Below are 22,093 nucleotides of genomic sequence, written 5' to 3' on the forward strand. Positions count from 1 at the left end.
AAATTTTTCAAGCCTTAATTTCCTTACCCATAAAATGAGGACCATAATGAGCTGACAGGGTCACGGTCAGAGTCAGAGATCCCTACATAAAGTGCCGAACACTCTGGCTGGTATATAGTAATTGTTCAATAAATAACAGTTAGTGTTATCAGAGATAAAGATTTGGGTAGTGTGAGCAGCTGAAGACATTTCCTAAATAAAAAGGAGCTTAGGGCTTCCCTGGTGGTGCAGTGGTTGAGAGTCCGCCTGCCGATGCAGGGGACATGGGTTCATGCCCCGGTCCGGGAAGATCCCACATGCCACGGAGCGGCTGGGCCCGTGAGACATGGCCGCTGAGCCTGCGCGTCTGGAGCCTGTGCTCCGCAACGGGAGAGGCCACAACAGTGAGAGGCCCACTTACCGCAAAAAAAAAAAAAAAAAAAGGAGCTTAAAGTGACCTCAAGAGACATCTTTTCTGAATCCTTGAAGTCTTAGAAGAACTAGGCCCTATAATCTGGCCATTCCTTCCCCTGCTCCAGGGGAGGCGAAGAGACGCAAGTTTGGGATTGCTTCCCTGACAAACTAGAGAGCCGTGTCTCAGTAATCTTCCTGGCTGGAGATTTTAAAACCTGGAAGTCTCCCCAGCATCAAACTGATTTTCCCCACTTATGCTTCAAAATGGGAAATAGTTCCAGAGGACAAGATACCTTCCAAGCTTCTCTGCTTGTATCATAGAGCAGCACCTGCGTCCAGCTGCCCCCAAAGAAAAAGCACACCTCACACCTTACTGCTGCTCAGGAGTCTCTCGTATCAGAATACACAGCTCAGTCACACCCCATGTTTCTTCTCCCTTGGGAACTATTTTACGTTGAAAAGTTCTGATCGGATCCAGTCCACTTGCTCCCACTCCTGAAACTCCCAGCCCAGTATAAAAATGAATATCAGAACAAAAGGTCAAAGGGTGTGTGTTGAAATCAAGACGTCACACTGCTCGAATGCTGCGGAGCCAGGGTCCACAGCTATGAGCCGAGATCTGTAAGCAGAACATACCAGAAGAACAAGGCACAGAAGTGCCTTCCACCTCAAGAGCAATCCAGCTCAGGAAAACTTGCACCTTCCTTCCCGTGTCAGCCCACTTTCTTGAAAAAGTCAGGTGCGATGAGAGCCTTTTCCAGCAAATCCCAGCAGAGGCCAAATGCCCCGGACACAGTGAAAGGCTAAATGGGTTTTTCCTGAAGGCCCACGGAACTTGACAGCATTTGGACACAAGGAATTTCAACAAGAAAGCTTCTTCCACCTTGTTCCCAGATATTTTCACTAGACAGCCCTCCTCCGACTGTAAAGGCGCAATAGCCAGTCCCTTTGCCAAAGTCAACTACAAGTGATTTTCGTTGCCAAGATATCAACTCCAGCAGTTAGATCTCAGGTTACAATTAAGGACCCCAAATGAAAAGCACCTAAGATTCTCCAAATGAAGGCATTACATCTACAGTAACAAGTCATACCCACACATCACGTAAATGACCTTCCCTGGTCCCACTAAGGTCAGTATTGCCTTTCCTAATTTGACAGCACAGCAAGTACAGCCAAGACAAAGCAAGCAAGGGCGCTAGCATTCCCACACACCTGCTCTGACGGCTCTCCACCACCTTCCCTCAGCGCAGCTCCAGGAGTGTCTGCTCTCCTCCTGGACACTGTCAAAGTCCAGGTGCCACATCTACCAAGACTTACCTGGCCCTCAGATCTACAGCCTGTCAGCTACCTTTGCCACGGCCTCCATGGAGCCGATTCACGAGGGCAAAGTACAGCGCAGCTCCCCCAGTCGGCCAGACCTGGCTTGGAGTATTTGCTCACAACCCTGTCAGAGGCTGCTGTTTCTGTTTGCCTGGTCGAGGGCTGAGCCAGGTTCACTCACACGTGACATGTGACAAAGCATCCAGACCCCCACAGCAAACAAGGAGCAGAGACCCGAGGGAGAGGAAGTGCAGAAAGCCCTGAGGCAGCCTGACCTGGGGAGAAGAGCGTCGCCTATGGGTTGTGAACTCCTGGCTCGGCCACGAGTGGCTCTATCGCTCAGCCTCTCGGCTTCTCCTCTAAAAGGGGAATAACAGTACTTAGCTTATGAGGGTCATCATGAGGAGTACAGGCAGACCTCAGAGAAATTGCCAGTTCGGTTCCAGACCACTGGAACAAAGCGAGTCACACAAATGTGTTGGTTTCCCAGGGCATATAAAAGTTACGTCTACACTGTACTGTAGTCTATTAAAGTGTGCAATAGCATTATGTCTAAAAAACAATGTACCTTAATTTTAAAACATTTTGTTGCAAAAAAAATGCCAAAACAATTACAATAATAACATCAAAGATCACTGATCACAGATCACCAAAACAAACGTAATAATAATGAAAAAGTTTTAAATATTGCAATAATTACCAAAATGTGACGCAGAGACACAAAGCAAGCACTACTGCAAAAACGGCACCAACAGACTTGTTTGACGCAGGGTTGCCACAAACCTTCAGTCTGTAAAAAACACAGTAAAGTGAAGCGATATAAAACGAGGTATGCCTGTAAACGATGGCAAAGTGGCACACAACATATAATTATGCATGCTCTTTAAATAAGTATTATCTTTTCCTTTCAAAAGAGATGAGCTAATTCTACTGGTTGAGGCAGGCAGAGTACTCACTGGTGGGTAGTAAATGCCCAGTTTGGGTTTTTCTCATTCGTGTTTCTCTTCATTGGATTCTGGTTGTGCATCAATTGTGTTATCTAGATGGAAGGCAAATTTAAATTCCCAATATTGAACTGAAGGCACTGAGAAGTTTTCTATTACAAGAAAATAATTTCTTTGTTTGAAAAATACATTTCTTTAGGTAAGTACAGAGTAGCTCATGTCCACTTTTGAATTAATATTTTAAAAGTCAGCAAATCATCATGCTGTACACCTTAAACTTATATGTCAATTATATCTAAATAAAGCTGGGTGAAAATATAAATAAAACTCAGAATTTGCTCTAAAAAGGCTCAAAGCGTTTATTCTTTACTTCAACAAACACTGAGTCCTTATTATGTATCAGGATTTGACACACATAGACATAAAGGACACAGCCCTTGGTTCCAAAAAGCTTCGAGCAAATTAACTTCTCATGTTGTTATTAGTCCAGGGAAGACCGTCACGGTTGGTCTCATGGTCAGATAGGGTAAGGTAAGATTTTGTCACGGCCCTACAACTGACTCCTAGGACCTGACAACTGAGTGTAGAATTATCTGACTCTGGGTCATGGTTTCTTACCCCACTGGTGAGGTTTGGCTCACTAGTGGCTGCACTGCCATTTTTAATCCTCCTAGGAAGAGGTACTGGAGAAGGACACACACACTGACAGCAGGAGTCAGAACATGGTTGATTATGACACAGACTCAGATATCAAATTATCTGTCCCAATATCTCACAATAACATTCAGAAAAATCTGATGTAACTCTTTTGGCTTATAACATGACGTTAGTCCTGCCCTATAACACCAGCTACATTACTGAAATGTTGACTTTGGAAGATACCTTACAGGTTATTTTAGCAACTTCACTTCGTTGGTAATAAAACTAAGATCCAGAGAGATGAAGTGATTTACGCAACATCACAAAGCTAACTAGAAGCTCAGTTAAGACTATATTGATGTACTAGACCTGTCTTGCATCGGGCTTACAAGAGCTGATTATTAAATATTCAGGAATTGTGTGAGCCAGTAGTTAGACCATTGATCATTTGAAATCCACCACAGTGAGAGTATTTACACCACAGAAATTGGCAAGTGCTACAAAGCCAGGTTGTTGTTGTTTTTCAATAATCAGTTTATCGGCATAATGATTACAACTCCAAACTCCTAACTCCTATTCCAGTGTTCTTTCAACCACAGAATTGTCATTCTTTTACAAGCCTTCATTGCACGTCTCTGGTTTAAACATCTAGCTCAGTTATTCCAAATGCTCCTTTTGTGACATCCCAAAGCATCCCTAATTATCTCAAGTGTTATTATGAAACTCTTCAAACACTCACCAACCAAAATTAATTTTAATTAATTTTAATTATTTTATATAGACATACGGCATACGACAGTTATATGGGTCATGGAATGAAATAGATCGTGTGGGATCTCACCACTCCAAAAGGCTTGGGATTTATCAGTCCCTGCCTTCTCCAGCCCCATATATCAACAGTTACTAAGTCTTTCAACCTGGCAACTCAAGTCTTCCTGATTCCTAACAAAATTCACTCAGTTTGAGAATACATTAGCAGCTCATCCCCAACAGGAGTTGGGCTAAAATTGGTCTTGTCACCTCAGGTCCTGGCTGCAGTGCCCTGGCATGATCCCACAGGCTCCCACATGCTGGAACAGTTATAGTCTTCCCATTATCTCTTCCCCAAGTGTCCTGTACTCTTGCCTGATTCCTGCTCTGCATTCCAACTATCCATTGGAATTGGAGCCCTGGCCAGTTGCTAATTGTTGTGAATTTCCTTTCCCAGTCCCTGCCACCCTTTCCAAATGTCAGACCACTAAGAGGATCTTGCTTCAGCCAGGAATGACTACCCTAGTTTGACATCTATCTAACGAAAGCATCATCACTGCTAATCTCTTCCCACCAGAATAGTGCTGATAGATGTGAACACTCACCTAGATCTAGGTCAGGCTTGCCATGAATCCGTGAGCACTATGATTTAATGACTGTTGACTCTTGCAAGGGACAGCTCAGCAGCTGAGACATCCCCCAGGCTTGACCCCATTTCTTTACTAAAAGTAAAAATTTAGGAAACAAACTAAGAGGCCCTATGTCAACAGATGAACAGTAATTATTTGTCTGGGTAATGGGATTGCGGATGATTTTATTTTTCTCTTCTTGCTTGTCCATATTTTCTAACTTTTCTACAATAAACTTACATTATTTTAAAAGACAAAAAAATCAACTAGCATTATTTTTGATTAATACTATATCCAAGGCAAGATTCCTAGGTCACAGGTTATATTTTTGTTAATTTTTATAAATTTCTTTCTAAAAATATTATAGCAATTTACAACCACACCAGCAATGCATGAGAAGACCTTTTTTTTTTTAAGTTTTTTTTTAAACATCTTTATTGGAGTATAATTGCTTTACATTGTTGTGTTAGTTGCTGCTCTATAACAAAGTGAATCAGCTATATGTATACATATATCCCCATATCCCCTCGCTCTTGTGTCTCCCTCCCACCCTCCCTATCCCACCCCTCTAGGTGGTCACAAAGCACCGAGCTGATCTCCCTGTTGCTATATGGCTGCTTCGCACTAGCTATCTATTTTACGTTTGGTCGTGTATATATGTCCATGCCACTCTCTCACTTCATCCCAGCTTACCCTTCCCCCTCCCTGTGTCCTCAAGTCCATTCTCTACGCGAGAAGAACTTTCTGAACACTCTTATCCACACTGGATATTCTTTTTAATATTTCCCAATTAAAGGATGAAAAATAGCAACAACAAAAAACACTATATCCAAATGTGGTGTTGTCATATCAGTAACTAATTATGCACTCATGTTGCTAAAATGGAGCAGTGACTCCCCAAAGCATCCAAGATTGGTCGATGGTGCTCAGTCTGCTCTTCTGGAAAGACGACTCTGGAAGTCATTTATTCACTAAGCAAATGTTGTTTGAACACCCATTATATGCCCAGCATTGTCACTTGCACTGGGGATACTGAGATAAATGGCATATAATCCTTGCCCTAGCTTTCAGTCTGGTGGAACAGCAGAAATTCAAATATGCAATCAATATGCAATGCAATCATTATTCTAATGGGTATAATCACTACTTTTTCAAATAGGAGGAAGCATGGGGGCATGTGCAAAACTAGAAACAGGGAGATGTGCTGTTCAAGGTTACAAACAGGCAAGACCAATGAATACCTCAACTGGAGCAACTGCAAAGAGGTTGGAAGAGAAGGAACAGATATATGAATATAAAGTAGAATCAGCATGAATGGACACTGTTGAATGTAGAAAATGAAGGAGAAGGAAAAGTCAAGGACAATCTCAAGTTTTCAGGCTATAAAGACAGGACCACACTGCCCCTTTTTGGGATAATAATCTTGGAAGAGGAGGCCAGTTTGGTGGGAGAAGATGACAACTTCAGCTCTGAACATGCTAATTGTGAGAGGCCTGTGGACAGAGGTAAGTGTGGTCAGTGAGAAGTCAGTTGTAAGAGTGTAGAGCTTAAGAAAGGGGTCTAAGGAGAGAGACGTGGTGATTGAAGCCACAGGTATGGGTAGTATTGCCTAGGAAAAGCTTGAAGTTAGAAGAAGTCCTAGGAAGAAGTTCTGAGGAATGGCAACATTGAAGAGCTGGACACAGAAAGAGGAGCCTGTGAAAGATAACAGTGAAGTGCCAGAAGGTGGGCAGAAAGCCAGGAGAGGATGGTGTCCCAGAAGGCAGGGGAGGTGATGGCTTCAGAAATGGGAGTGTGGTCAACAATACTGACAATAGGAGAAATACTGAGAGAGGCAACAGTGAAAGTGTTCTCCACACACTGGGTTAACCACCGAGGAGGTTTGATGATCATAACATGAACAATCTCAGTAGAACTATGGTCAAGGGAGTGAGGGAATTAGACACAGAAATCACTTATACAGCAAATGGAAAGTAAGGAAAAGGAGAAAGCAAGTAGAATTACTCTTTCAAGAAGGCTGGATGTGAAGAAAAGGGGATGACAGCCACGACTACTATGAGGCACTTGGGATTGAAGAATTGGTTTAGGGTGGACAAGATGAAAGAGAGTTATATGCTGATTCATACGGAGATTGGAGATACAGAAAGCAAATACAATTACTGAAGGAATACATCTCAAAAGAGGCTGATCACATTGGATCCAGAGCATAGGAGCAAAAGTTAAGCCTGGCTAAGAGGAAGGGCATCTCTTCCTCTGAAAAAGAGATAAAAGGGGGTGAAGATGGGCATGGATGGAGGCAAGTTTGTACAAAAAGGGACTGGATACTGAGACCTCTCTGTGGAGTAGACTGCTAGAGATCAGGGTGAGCATTTAGAGAGAGACCTGAGAAACGTGATGAATGTTTGGATTGGCCCCTGTGGAAACTGGGAGTGGGCTTTAACCAGGAACATGTCCTCAGAGGAACAAGTAGGCAGGAAGTGCAGCTGTTATTGGACCCTTAGACAGATCTGAAACTCCATGGGGACACTGAGTATCTGTGTTTGGTCCAGGCTATGACCACGGTGCCTAGCATGGTGCCCAGTGTGTGATAAGAGCGCAATAAAGATTTTATTTATAAATGAATGGACATCTGAAATTAAAGCAGCAACAGCCTTACTGCAGATCGTATCCAGTAGTTTTCACAGCCTGAGTAAAGAAATAAACTCTAACAGGGAGTTCCTAGAGAAAGTAAAAGGGAATGTTGAGGCAGTGAGTTAAGAGGACTGACCAGAGAGTGGTTAAAGGTATGCCATGTGGGTCATAAATGAGACAGAAACACAAATTCTCTGCATACCTTGTTAAACTGAGGTCCCTAGAAATACTTAAGAGGCCCTCTCCAATAGGACAGTGAAAGAAAAACATTCAATCACAATTCAAAATAAAAAACCTTAAAGTGGGACTGACAGGATAATGCCTATACCCACCTTTCCAAAAATATCTGATACAACTGAGATGCTTTTTAGTCAGCCAGCATCTCATAGCTCTGACTCCAGGAAGGAGACCTGGGGAAGGTTTAGTGCCGAGCAGCCTCTTGACTCCAGCAAAGCCAGACCCTGAAGCCAGCCTTGGAGATCCGGAGCTCATGGCCTTGGCCAGGGATTGGCCAGCAAGGCTTCAACCCCTTCCTTCCGGTGAGCTGGGTGGCAGGCGAGAGGCAGAACAGCATGTGCCTGTCAGCAGTTCCATTATCAGGAAGGACGAGTGCCAGGAAAACATGGTCTAAGGGCCAGAGACAATTAGCCTGGCACAGGCATCACAAGCTACTCATGCCAATCCTGGGACTGTTGCTCTCACCACAGTCCTAGAAGTGAAGGTTTGGCTACTTTATTGGTTTCCTAGAGGACCAAGGAACTCTGTATGTGAGCCCTGACAAAAGGGGTCCTTTAAATGCCACCCCTGTGGCTGCCTGCACACCTGCCGCCCCCTGATTCCGCCTCTGCTGCCAGGCGCTAGAGAAGGAGGGTACCACTCATGAAGACAAAGGCCTCCATTCTTCCTTATCAGCCCTGGGCTGGCAGAGGGGGCCTCACTTTCTCCGCTCTTTGCCCCTCCCATTTTATTGATGCCCCCTGAACCAGGATGAGTGGGGTGGCAGTTGGATGCTGCTGTGACTTTTAACCCCACATCAAGCTCCATCAGGCAAAGGTGACTCATGCACCTGCTAAACGAAATAAAAGGCTATAAATGCTGGGAGTGTCCTCCGAGCCCCCAAAGCCAATAGGAAGTAAGCAGAATAAGGCTACCTGAGTGTGAATCTCAGCCCCACTATCTGCTGGCTGCAAGAAGTTGAGCAAGTTATTCTGTATCTCCTTTTCTTCCTCTATAAAATGGGGATGACAATAATAGAACTTTTCTCAGAGAGTTACTGTTTAAGAGTAAAATTAGGTTAAAAAACTACAAACTACCTGACATACAGTAAATGCTCAACAAATGTTAACTGTTACCATTTCCCTGGAAATGCTATAAAGTGCTTAGGAAGCGTTCTGTACAAGTCATCAGTCAGGAATTAACTGATTATCCATTCCTGCTCTGAAATCCACAACTCCTCCTTCACATTTAACCCAGTGTCCCCACTGAACCATGAGATCAAGGGGAAATTGAGAAACGATGTCTCATAACTACATACGACAAAAAAGAATGGGTTAACGTAAAAACATCAGAATTAGAAACCACGAAAATGCAGTCCTATGCTTCTCACTCTGGACTACTTGTAGCCCCAGGGACAGTGCAGGATGCCACAGGATCAGCACTAATTTTATTTTATAAGCTATTTAAAATATTATTTTAATTTTTAACAAACACAAATATTGTACTATTGAATATTATGGAATAAAATTCAAATTTGTATTAATTTTTACAACGATGAGAAACTTCAAAAAATTTTTGTACTTGCAACAGGACAGGTACACACACCACACACACACACACACACACACACACATTCACATATACATCCCCTGCATCCCCAGGAATCACTCCCTGCCATTTGATGGAAATGTTTGAGAGACACATTCCGAACAAGAGCAGACATTCAGACACGTAACTGATGACCTGGAAAAAATCTCTGGAAGGAATCCATCCCTGCAGGTGAAGCAGTGTCTAAGCCAGGGAAACTCAGGCCAAGGCATACAGCTCTTTGATTTACAGATCTGTAGCACTCCAAGCTCTCCACTGCTGGATAAAAATCCTCTATTATATAAGGTTCTACAGGGTACCCAGGAGGCCAGTGACTCTCCCAGTTTACCTGGGACAGGAAGCGTTTGTTCTCCAGTTAAGGTACATTCTCAGACTCCTAATAGAAACACACCCCAATATTTTAGAGTCAAGATACTCTTCCTTGATGGTAACACACATGCATGGCTCAGACCCATTTAAACTCTTTGAATAGGGGAAAACGTCATGCCACTCAGCCTCCTTCTTCTCTCCAGGTTACATAGTCCCAATCCCGTTTATGTTTCCTTGTACAACTTCCTTTCCTCAATCATTTTGAAGAGTAGCAAAGGCCCAGGGGAAAGGAGATAGGAATTGAAGCCTGGATTTAATTTTAACACCACCATTTCCCAGCCATGTGCCTTTGTAAAACCATCATTCAGTCTCTATGAGCCCCAGTCTCCTCCTCTTTAAAATGCAGTCTAAAAAGTACGTCACAGGGCTGTGATGTGGATGAAATGAAATGTTACATGGAAAAACACCAAAGTGCCTGTTAAATAGAGGTTTGCAATAAATCTCTTTGCCTCTTCCTCTTCTGGGTTCCTTACCTGCTGTTAAAGGGGTAACAATCTAAACTGTATGCAAAGCTCATGAGTGTGGTACAGTATAAGGGTTAAGAGCTCAGGTTTTGCAGTCCAAATTGGATGAGTCCCAGAGCCTCCCCTGACTAGCTGTGAGACTTCAAGCAGGTTACTTAACCTCTCAGGCTAAGTGTTCTTATTTGTTAAGTGATTGTATAATAATGGATATCTTCAGAAGGTTGTTGTGGTATAAATGAGACAAAGTACTGTGCGTGGCATGTAGGAGGTACGCAATGAATATTTGATTCTAGATGAATGCACGAGCTAGGAAAAGCATGTGGCACAGCGCCTGCACATAGTAAGTGTTCACCATGTGCTTGTCGCCAGTGTTGTTGTGTAAAAGAACATAGCAGGAGAGTTCCCTTCTGGGCTGTTCAGGGTACATGTTCTTATGTTCTTTTATCATAGCTGTTCATATTTAACTTTTATCTTAGCTATTCTTTATTACTGACTTAGAATCTAATCTTAGGTTACTGTTTTTTAATTTTTCTCCTGCCCTCTCTCTCATCATCATAATCCACTGCATTCATAGCTTGTCTTCCCCAGTGGTGGGCATCCTTGGCTCTTTATTTAATTACCCAGTGGTATCGACAGAGTTTGTCCATTTAGAGGGCAATGAAAGTGAGACCAGAAAGGCTAAGGGATTTCACTAAACTCATGCAGTGTCAGTATCAGTCATCAAGTGGAGGAAAATCAATTACAGGACTTCTAGTCAAAGCTTTGTTCAGAAAAACATACTGGTTAGTAATAACCGTGTGATATATTTAATACAAAAATGCAGGGCTTCTCCGGTGGCGCGGTGGTTGGGAGTCCGCCTGCCGATGAGGGAGGCACGGGTTTGTGCCCTGGTGCGGGAAGATCCCATATGCCGCGGAGCGGCTGGGCCCGTGAGCCATGGCCGCTGAGCCTGTGCGTCCGGAGCCTGTGCTCCGCAATGGGAGAGGCCACAACAGTGAGAGGCCCGCGTACCGCAAAAAAAAAAAAAAAAAAAAAAAAGTGAGACCAGAAAGGGTAAGGGATTTCACTAAACCACTAAACTCACGCAGTGTCAGTATCAGTCATCAAGTGGAGGAAAATCAATTACAGGACTTCTAGTCAAAGCTTTGTTCAGAAATACATACTGATTAGTAATAGCCATGTGATATATTTAATACAAAAATGCAATTATTTAAAAATCTATTCCATAATCTTCAAAGCTATTAGTCACTGTAAATAGGTTCATTCAATTTGACATATACATAGGAATATATATATTCATAAAAACAGAAACTCAAAGCTTAATTTCTGTATTTCCTCCTTGTCCCATTTGTCAGTCAGTAAAGGCGCATATCACTTTGCTGGTTCTACTCCTCTGCCCGATATTCCACGTACAGAAATAGCCCGTGTGTGCACAGCGTGAGTGCATACCCTTATTTTAGTGACACTCACGTTCTTGTTCTCTCAGCCTGAAATAAGTGACTGCAGATATAGCCAAGATCCCCAGGAGTGCTGTTCTAATGCTGAATTTAGCACATCAGGGCAATTTCCATAGGAGCCACTTATGATGCCAGAAAACAAAGCTCAAACTTCAGTTTCTGGAGGACACTCAAGGGCTTGACAAGCTGATGGAGAAGTTTCTTTTCTAAGCATAAATGTCTGCAGTCATCACAAGGGAGATGGCCAAAGTCCATTATTTTCTGGGAGCAGCCCATAAATGAATATTATAGAGTCTCTACATGCTGAGTAAATACTTACTGCCTTTCCCAACATTGCTTCTGTGACATTTCTGTACAAGCTTCCTAAGAATACTTCCTTTTTCACTGAAGATGCTATACTTTCTATGCTCCATGACATCGTGACACTATGACACCATGTCTTAGTGCTGGTCCAAACATCGTTCATTGGATGGATGAGGTCACTGAATGAATCTGACTGGGGTATATAGCCTTGTCCCTGGGAGAATTTTTTAAAATTATTTCCTTCATTCAATAAATAATATTTTGGACAAATATTAATATATTATTCATTGTAATAAGAATATTTTCTCCTGTATGAGCTGGCTCTCCACAGTCTCCCTAAAAAAGCTGCTAAGGGGACTTCCCTGGTGGTGCAGTAGTTAAGACTCCATGCTCCCAAAGCAGGGGGACCGGGTTTGATCCCTGGTCAGGGAACTAGATCCCACACGCATGTCACAACTAAGGAGCCAGCAAGCTGCAACTAAGTAGCCCTCCTGAAACAACTAAGACCCAGCACAAATAGAAATAAGTTAATTAATTAAATAAATATTTTTTTAAAAAAGAAAGAAATACGACAAGACTCACTCTTCTTTGAGGAAAAAAAAAAAAAGCTACCAAGCCCCAGGACTATGTAGAAGGAAACCAAAAGAATCCTGGTTCCTATTTAATAACCAAGAAATGGGTGAGAAACTGAGTACTTCACTCATCATGTATTTATTGAGTGCCTACTATGTGCCAAGCATTGTCTTAGGTGTTAAGTGCAGGCCACAGGAAGTGACCAAGGTGAGATTGTTCCTTACCCTCTTGGAGTTTACTGCAGACAAAGTAACAGGCAACACCAATGATCAGTGTTAAGAGGATGGCAGTAAGAAACAGATGAAACACACAGCAGAGGTGCCAAACCTAGTCAGAGAAGGCTTTCCAGCAAAGAAAGATGTCTCAAAGGAGACCTGAAGGATATGAGTTCATTAGCCTAGAAGGAGGGAAGGGAGAGCAAGAGAGAAGGTGATCCCAGCAAGAGGATGGGTATGATAAGGGCTGAGAGGTGAAGGAGGGCCTGTGCACTCAGCACATCCTCAGTGGGTTTTATATTCAGTGTAGTTGGAGCCTAGAATGCAAAAAGTTACTATAGACTGGATATTTGTGTCCCCCCAAAATTTGTACGTTGAAACCTAATCCCCAATCTGATGGTATTTGTGGAGACTTTGGGGGGTGATTAGGTCATGAGGGCAGAATCCTCATGAATGGGATTAGTGCCCTTATAAAAGAGACCCCAGAGAAATCCCGTGCCCCTCCTTGCATGTGAGGACACAGTGAGAAGATGGTCGTCTATGAACCAGGAAGCAGGCCCTCACCAGACACCCAGTCTGCCAGCACCTTGATCTTAGACTTGCCAGTTTCCAAAACGGTGAGAAACAAATTTCTGTTTGTTCTGGTACCAGCCAGTTTATGGTACCACGTCATAGCAGCTTGAATGGATAAAGACAGAAGTGATGAGGGCTGAGACTGAAGAGACTGTCCTAGTTGCCTCCGCCAGCAAGTAGAGCAGAGTGTAGCCCCAGCTGTCCCCAGTACCCAGACTGTTTGCACACAGTGTGGCAAACGTGTTATTTCTGCCTGCCCTGCATCCTATCCTCCAGCTTCTCGTAATAAATCATTCATTTTCCTTTGATGATCTTCCCTGCCCCCTCTCAGCTTATATAGCATGTATGCGACTGACCCCATCCCTTGTTCTATGAATGGATGCAAAATTCATACCTGACAGTAAGAGTCCTGCAGCTCCCTGGCCAAAGTGATTAATTTGGCAGTTAGCAGATGTCCAGGGACATGTCCAAGAAGCGTGCTCCCAGAATGTATGCTTGAACTACTGGGAAAGAAGTGTGCTTCCCATTGGGTTGACTGAGGTGATAGAATATCAACCTGGAGCTGCAGGCAGCCATCTGTACCCCATTCATTCACCCAGTAATAGTTTATTGAATAACTACTATGTGCCTCATGCTGTTGTAGACATTAGGGACACAGAAATAAAGGACATAATTCTGTTTTTTAGGTTTTCACCATCAACTGGAAAGGCAAATAAATTAATCACTTTAGTTAAAAGTGATCAATGTTACATAGATTGTTATATGATCACAGAAGGGCAGCCAACTCAAGCAAATCCTCCTATAGGGGGGAAAACGCTCATTAAACCTTGTTAGGGAATTAGGACTTAGTCAAGTGAACTGAGGCATGGGGGTGGTTCCAGAAGAGCAAGCAGTAAGTTCAAAGGCATGGAGGGGAGGCCCAGCGGGACAAGCTCTGATGACCCACCATATTCAACCAGTCTGGAAGATAATGCCCTTTCAGGGGAGCGGGAGAAAGGAGGCCAGATGGCCAAACTGGGACTGAATGGTGAAGGCCTTGGATTTTTGCTGAAGACTTCAAGGGGCTTGTAAAAGACCCAAAGCAGAAGTGACATCATCAAGTTGGAATTTTAGAAAACCAGACAAGTCACAATGTAGAGAACAGCTTGGGGAGTGCCAGACTGTGGGCAGGGTGAGCCTTAAGAGGCGGTCACCATCATCCTCCTTTTTAAAGTCAATGCAAACCAAACTAAAGCACTGGTGGAAGGGAAAAAGTGAGCAGGAGGTAGGTGTCAGATTCAAGAGAAAACAAGAAAGCAGAATAAATGGGATCTAGAGGTTCACTGTATTTACGCAGCTCTGGCCTTGTGATGGTAGATGGCGATGCCCCTGATCAAGATTGAAGTGCCTTTTACTGGAAGAAGCAGATTTTCTGAGGAAAGGTAAGTTCTGGTTGGACCATAGCAAGTTGAACTGCTATCCGCAGGACAATATACTTAAGGGTGTCTCAGGCAGTGAATATGAGTCAGGAGCTCCTGAAAAAAGTCTGCAGGGACACACCTGTGGTGGATGGTGTTCATCTGTTTATACGTTGCTTCTTTCCTGAAGACATGTTATCAGCACACAAGTCATAATTAAAATCATAGATATGAATGAGATTGGCAAGGGATAGCACAGGCTTCAAAATTTTTAAAAACTAATAATAATTAAGGCTAAAATGCAGAGAATGAGAAGTTCATGAAGACTAAGAAGGCAGAGTCATAACAGCATCAAGGAGGCCCAGGGGTCAAGACAGAGGAAGAGTAAAGAGAACAAAAACAGCAAGAGATCAAGTTACATAAGAACTTGACAGTAGGGAGGGGACCATGAGTGGTTGTTCACTGGCTGGTTGGTTGGTTGGTATAAAATGGGAGACACTCGAACATGTTTTTACCTATGGTGGAAAGACAGTGTAGAGGAGAAACTAAAGAGAGACAGTGTAGAGGAGAAACTAAAGAGATGGGAGAATAAGAGAAATGAGTGATGGATGTGGTAGGTGGGGACTTCCCTGGTGGTCCAGTGGTTAAGACTCCATGCTTCCACTGCAAGGGGCACGAGTTTGATCCCTGGTCAGGGGAACTAAGATCCCACATGCCATGCCCTGTGGTGTGGCCAAAAAAAATAAACAAATTAAAAAAAAAATTTTTTAATGCACACACACACAAAAAAGAGAGAAGGCCAAGGGGGATGGAGCTCATAGCCCAAGAGAAGAGATTACTCAGGGGTCAAAAATTACACTTCTGCCATTGAGAAGGGAGGGAAGCAACAAGGAGTGTATGAATGTCCACGTGGATAATTTTGTGAGCTAGGCTAGGCAAGGCTGATAGAAAAAATATACATACTAATTATGCTAAAGAAATTGACTTTATCCTTCATTCTATTAAAACATGTTAATGAGACACCCACAATTTCCAAAGCTAAAATTGACTGAGCTGATTTTGCTGGGTTTCAGGAAGCTGAGGATGTATCACACAGTCCCCAGTGGTGGGTATTTTCTATTATTTTTCTTTTCTTTTCTTTTCTTTTTTTTTTTTGTATTTTCTATTCTATTGGAAACCACAGTCTGGCTTATTTTTGACTCAGTTTAATTTCTTTCAAGCTGTAGCCTGTGGGTCACACTTATTTTAAGAAATTTCATTTTCCTTAGTGTCAGGCTCTTGTGTCTTTGCTCATCAAAAATCAGCAGCAGTTGGAAAAGTACCTGTTCCAATCCATAACCATTTGAAAATAGATATTTAAGGTGAGTCTGTGTGGAATTGCTACCTTTAAGACATCTTTCTCAGATACAATCTTTCCTCCTATTAATATCATATCATATGTGGGCCCATCCAAGAAGGATCCTTCAAGTTTCTGTTATAGAAAAATCACCATTTGATAGAGCCTGGTGGGTGACAAGTGAGATCTATTTCATAAATAAAACACCCGTTCTCAAATTGGCTGTGGAGCAAATTCAGTCCTATGTAAAAAGCTGTTCAGCAAGGGGAAAACTCACACTAGATGAGGAATCAATTACTGATGGGGTTATCCTTCCCACCCATTCATTTTATAGCACATAAACTGAAGCCCAGAGTGCCATATGGTTAATGGGATCAATGCCAGGACCCGAATCCAGGTCTCCTGACTCCCCAGCCACTGTTCATCCCTCCTCTCATAACATCTGTTTTTCTTGCTGGGCAGCGAACTCCACTGGGCCAGGGACCCCTTCCATCTTGTTCACTTAGGTGTCCCCAGCATAGAGGTAACCATCAAAAATATCTGTTAGTAAGTTAACCACACTCAGGGTGGACCACTGTTGGTCTTTGTGAGGTTTTATGAAGAGCTGAGCATCAGAGTAAAAGGTCTCAACAGAAAGAAAAAAAAAAATCACCAACCCCTAAACACATGGTTTAGAAACTCTGAAAATACCAGACACTGAAGACATGATTTCCAGGGTGGGAGCCTTGGGAACAGCAGCTCAACCTAAGGATCCGTGCCAGGGCTTCATTTGTCATTGGGTTGGCAGGCACCATGCCCCTAGTCATCTATATACCTCGAGAACAGAAGTTTCCACCATTGCCTCTAAGTCAGCTTTAACCAGCTGGAATCCACCTTAAAATATTTAAGAGGCTCTCTTCTCTCCCCAAAACACTGTAACTGCTAAGCCTCCTTTCATCTTCCCATAACCAAACCTGCCTAAAATTTTTATATAAGTTGAAATCACATGTCCTTTTGCACATTAGCAATGCACTCTATCCCACAGGGGACAGCCCCTGCCAGAGTATGCAGGTACTTCAAGGAGTTAGGACTTGAAAGTGGCATTAGCCACAGTTGAAGTTTTTTGTTTTGTTTTTTTTCAAGCAAAACCCTGTGAGTTTCTTCTTTTTTCTGAAAACCATGTGCTGGCTTGAAACTTTCTACTCTGGTTAAGACAAAATGTTTCTCAAATGAATCTGGTAGAAGGGTCTCTAGTGGGAATTGTATTCCCTCTTAGCATTCTTCAGTTTGAGTTTGGTTTAGGTTAATTGGCTAATGGTGAAAATAAGTACTTACATCTTTTGCCCCTAAATCAGGAGTTGCTGCTGCTGCTTCGGCTATATCCCAACATGACAGCCTGCTGTTACTCACAACTGGCATACTCTGTAAAGCGTGATGCCACGTCAGCTGCCCAGAACCTTTCTGCTTCAGCAACAGTTTCCCAACGGAATGATTTGTGTGTAGATCCTGAGGCTGGAAACATGATCTGACCACCATATTGAGAAGGTCTCAGTAAAAGAGCTCACTACCTCTTTTATTACAGAATTACAGAAAGAAGGCACATACCCCTTCATGTATCTAAATGAGAATTCCAAAAGGAACCTAAATATTATGTTGACTTTCTAAACAATCATGACAGCAAGTTGATAACTGACCAAAAAAAAATCAGGATTAGAAAGTGAAAAAGTAAAATTTAGAGCCTTGTAGTCAGCATTACAGATTTTAGTTCATTAAAAAATTATGAGCTTAAGCTGAAAAAAAAATTATGAGCTTGGAGTGGCAGAAAACTGAAAGTGAATTCTCATGAACAGGAATATTTTTTAATAGATTATGAGACATTTATGTTGTGGAATATTCAGATATCTAATGACAAATAATGAATTAGGGCTATATCAGTTAACTTGAAGGGGTTTCTATGGAACATTAATGAGCCAAAAAAGGTATAATATTATTCTGTTTGGGGTTCCTATGACATATTATTGAATGAAAAAGTATAATATTGTCCCATATGCTATTATATATGCATAGATATATATGATTATATGTGGTTATATATGACTATGTATCTATATAGATAAAAGTATACAAAAGATATGTACCTGGCAGTTAATAATACTTCCTTTATTTGAGGGGGAGGATATACAAGGGCAATGACTAGGGATGGAAGTAACTTTTTTAAAGGCTTCACAATAAACACCATTCCTATAAAATTATCTGCTTGTGAATGGCGTGTATGCTTAAAGAGAAGTATGTGTAAGTTTACAAAAGTGTTAATTAGATACCTTATGGTGGTGGGCTTCCACATGATTTTTATTTTATTTTCTGTAATTTTATGTGTGTTTCAATCTTTTTCAAAGAAAAAGTTTTATGTATGTAATCAGAACAAACAATAAAGCTGTTTCTATTATGTAAAAAGTATTGACAAGTGGTAACTTGCCTGAGCTCTTACGCTTCTGAGGCCCTCTGCTGAATCTTAAACAGATTTGGGTTTTTTCCTTTGTGTTCCAAATACACTCCAGAATTCTGAAGATGCTCTTGTGCTTTTCTGGAACAGACAAGCCATGCCAAAGCAAAATGTAAAACACTCTTCTAGCCCAGACCTCACATGGCTCTCCTCTCCTTTGAGATAGATGGCAGAGGTGGGTCACATCTTCACACCTTCCCGTGATGTGTGGTGCAGAGGGAGGGCCCCATGGCACCTGCACACAGAGAAGTTGTGACGGGGCTGTAATCCATACTGCCTCAGATTATGCCTCTAGAGGTGACTTAGGAATCATTTGGGAAAATGCCAATTGAGGAAAAGGGAGTTGGAATTGACCAGTCAATCCTGCTTTCAGCAACAGAGCTAGAAATTGGGAAATAAGCTCTTATTGATCAATGACCAAATAACCAACACATTTTACATAATTAAAATATGGGCAAGGTCACTATGTATTCACTGGCCACATTTTCTGAATTAAAATGAAGTGAGGTATATGAATGTACTTGGATGTAAAATTATTTATATGGAAACACCACAGAGGTTTTTTTAAATTGGGGCAATCATAGAAAATTCAAGATGTCCCATCACCATAAAGACTGTGAATTAAGTAGATATTTGTATGAACCAGAAGGCATATATCATATGTATATATTCATTACTCTGGAATGGGTGAAGCTCTCAATTTTAAACTTAAATGAGAAGAAGACCTGAGTTAGATAAAATTTCTAAATTATAGAACTGTTTTAGAAATAACCTTGTAAAAATAAATGTTGTTCTTTTACTTTAAACTACAAAAATAATTCAAAGTAAAGGCAACATTTTTTATCCTAAAAGGATCTTGAATTCAACCCATCATTTTAGATAGAAATAATTAGAGATTCAGAGAGGTTAAATAACTTGTCCAAGGTCACACAGTAGAACTTAGGGCTCTGGCTCTCAGAGATCATCTCACAACATTGTGCTGTAAGTATTAAGAATAGATCCTACCTAACCTGACTTGTCGTAACTAGAGAAGGCACTTATAATTATCATATTCTTGCTTTATATGCAAAGAGCACCTCCGCTTTATGCAAAGAATATTTAAATACGACCTGCTTTTACCATCTTGTCTTATGATTAGTCTAGTCTCCATTACTTTGTTAATGATCACTCAACTAGATGAAATGAAGAATACAAATAGAAATCCATAAAAAGCAGAATGTAAATAAATGCCAAATGTGTGATGTCAGCTACGAGAAATCAGGAGAGGAAGATAAACTTAAGGTAATTTCAAGGGTGGTGAGAAAATGAATCAAGGCAAAAAAAGATAGGAAAGAATATTCAGAATACAACGTTTCTTCTTTGAGAACACTTCTACTGCTCAGGCTATTATTGACCATACTGGGCCTTAGTTTACATGGGACTTGTGACCCTGATCCGAAGACCATTTAGCGGTCTCATTTTCCACACATTTCCCTCGCTTAAAAAGAGACACATTAGGGCTTCCCTGGTGGCACAGTGGTTGAGAGTCAGCCTGACGATGCAGGGGACACGGGTTCGTGCTCCGGTCCGGGAAGATCCCATATGCCGCGGAGCGGCTGGGTCCGTGGGCCATGGCCGCTGAGCCTGCGCGTCCAGAGCCTGTGCTCCGCAATGGGAGAGGCCACAACAGTGAGAGGCCCGCGTACCGCACAAAAAAAAAAAGAGAGAGAGACACATTAGGAAAAAGTGTAAAAAGCATACATCCGTATTTTCATAAACCTGCAGTTTCCTTGGCTCAGACATCTCAGGTAAATTGAGAAAGTTATAGACCTGTCTGTATGTAACTAAACAATTAAATAAAAAGGAGAAAATGCAATAACTACTATGCTCCCAAGTACATACCTTTTGGGTCTCATAGGCACATACTTTGCAGTATCATCAGCAGATTCAAGGAAACAACAAGCACAGACGTTGCTTCTTGAAAGAATTTTAAGCTCCATCCCTTAAACTAAATTACTTATAATAACAGACCAAAAATCTCATGTTTACCCACCACAGGACTAAGTCAAGAGACGGGAAAACATCTTGAACTCCCCAGGAGAGATTACACAAAAGGTGTTTGAGGGGCTCCCCTGGTGGCGCAGTGGTTGAGAGCCCGCCTGCCGATGCAGGGGACACGGGTTCGTGCCCCGGTCCGGGAAGATCCCACATGCCACGGAGCGGCTGGGCCCCTGAGCCATGGCCGCTGAGCCTGCGCATCCGGAGCCTGTGCTCTGCAACGGGAGAGGCCACAACAGTGAGAGGCCTGCGTACCGCAAAGAAAAAAAAAAAAAAATGTGTTTGAGCAGAGGAAGTATACCACAATTGTTATGTGTGTGGGCTCTGAAGCCACACTGTCAGGCAGAGATCCTGGCTCTGCCACTCTCTAGCCCCATTGATGTCAGGTAAGTAATTGAATCTCTCTGGGCCTCAGTTTTCTTATCTGTAAAATGGAGTTAAAGAAAAGAAATTGAATTGTTACAGAAAAAAGCACTTATATTAATTTTATGTAATCCACACAGCAGCCTTATGGAGTAGCTCCTGTTACCGCTCTTCTTTTTTTCTTTTTTTTCTTTTTTTGCCCATGTTAAGCTTTATTTTTCTTTTTTTATTATTTGTAGGAGTTCTAATTCTGGATCCGAGTCCTTTGTCAGAGATATCTATTGGGAATATTTTCTCCCAGTCTGTGGCTTGCCTTTTCACTTCTTAACTGTCTTTTTTTTTTTTTTTAACGATTTTTGTTAAATTTTTTTATTATTGAAGTATAATTGATTTACAATGTTGTGTTAGTTTCTGGTGTTCAGCAAAGTGATTCAGATATATATATATATATATATATATATATATATATATATACACACACACACACACACATATATATATACATACACATACACACACACACACATATATATATATATATATATATATATATATATATATATATATATATATATATATATATATACATAAAATTCCAAACTCCTAATTTATCCCTCCCCACTCTTTTTTTTTTTTTTTGCGGTACTTGGGCCTCTCACTGTTGTGGCCTCTCCCGTTGCGGAGCACAGGCTCTGGACACGCAGGCTCAGCGGCCATGGCTCACAGGTCCAGCCAGTCCGTGACATGTGGGATCCTCCCAGACCGGGGCACAAACCCGTGTCCCCTGCATCAGCAGGCAGACTCTCAACCACTGCGCCACCAGGGAAGTCCCCTCCCCACTCTTAACTGCTTTTTAATAAGCAGAAAATTTTAATTTTGATAAAGTCCAATTTATCAATTCTTTTTTCTTTTAAAGTTAATGCTTTGGTGATCTCATGAAAGAAATCTTTGCCTGCCCCAGGGTTATGAATATATGCTCCAATCTTTCTTCTAGAAGCTTTATAGTTTCAGCTTTCACATTTAGGTCCATGATCTATCTTGAATTATTTTGGGGTGTGGATTCAGGAACAGCCAGATGGGAGAGTCGCACAGGACAAGGTATGTGGGAAGGCGCCAGGAGCTTCCAAATCCTCTCCCAGCATGCCACTCTCCCCATATCTTTGTGTGTTCACCAACCCAGAAGATCCTCCCCTTTCTTTATAAATGAGAAAACTGAAACTCGCAGACAATGAGTAATTAGCTCAAAGTCTCACAGCTAGCAAGGGTAACCCAGACTTTGAATCCAGGGCTATGAATCTTTCATCACTGTTTATATTGCCTCTCAAGACAGCAGTTCAAAAACAGACAACACACAGATGTAGAAAACAAACTTATGGTTGCCAGGGGATAAGGGG

The 22,093-nt window shown here is 42.0% G+C and overlaps 1 protein-coding gene across 3 annotated transcripts in view; it reads right to left on the reverse strand.

Annotated features, from left to right (window-relative positions):
- The window catches only part of SEC16B (SEC16 homolog B, endoplasmic reticulum export factor), a 56,033-nt gene extending 38,834 nt beyond the window's left edge, over window positions 1–17,199 (reverse strand). Inside the window, exons 1-4 of one of the 3 annotated variants that reach the window (XM_081224282.1) lie at window positions 4,652–4,727; window positions 2,670–2,752; window positions 2,414–2,503; window positions 1,606–2,163 (exon numbers count right to left, since the gene is read on the reverse strand). The gene's annotated coding sequence lies outside the window, so the exon portion shown is untranslated. The other 2 variants (XM_081224281.1, XM_081224283.1) reach the window with 2 other exon arrangements.
- Window positions 17,200–22,093: the final 4,894 nt, after the last annotated feature.

Source organism: Mesoplodon bidens (genome assembly GCF_964165515.1).
Source record: "Mesoplodon bidens genome assembly, chromosome: 2".
In the NCBI taxonomy this organism is placed as follows: domain Eukaryota; kingdom Metazoa; phylum Chordata; class Mammalia; order Artiodactyla; family Ziphiidae; genus Mesoplodon; species Mesoplodon bidens.